The following is a 516-nucleotide window of genomic DNA, read 5'->3' as shown; positions in this document are numbered from 1 at the left end:
GACCACCGAGTTTTAACTCATACTCTTACTTGGTTTTATTTTTACTGTTGATTCTTGAAGACTGGATGTAAACACTTTCTCCCTTGTGATTAGTTATCGTCAACTTTTAAGATTTTTATCGTTGACAAGAGACAGTGTGTATCATTAATTTATTCTGGAACGAGCAATAAAAATTTACCGTAATTTTCAACAATGTTAGATTGACGTCTTTTTTCTATCAGAATGAATTGTATCCTACAAGCATATTCAGAAAACATGAAGGGGAACTAGGGGGATTGACAGACGTTGACTGTCGTTTTTATGCGGTAATTAGGGGATGTTCTTGGGGACGTGTAGGGACCTTAACTTCCCGTGACAGCTGTCCGGTAGAGTTGTGACAGTTGTTGGTGCTCTAGGGATAGTTTCTTTCTTGATGATGATGGTGCTGAACCTCTACAACAGGCACGAGGTAATTCTTGAATAGATATAATTATGCGACACCACCGATGATTCAATGGGGGGGACGATATCACTGTA

This window comes from Macrobrachium nipponense, chromosome 8 (genome assembly GCF_015104395.2).
Source record: "Macrobrachium nipponense isolate FS-2020 chromosome 8, ASM1510439v2, whole genome shotgun sequence".
Taxonomy (NCBI): Eukaryota; Metazoa; Arthropoda; class Malacostraca; order Decapoda; family Palaemonidae; genus Macrobrachium; species Macrobrachium nipponense.
This window is presented reverse-complemented; position numbering follows the sequence as displayed.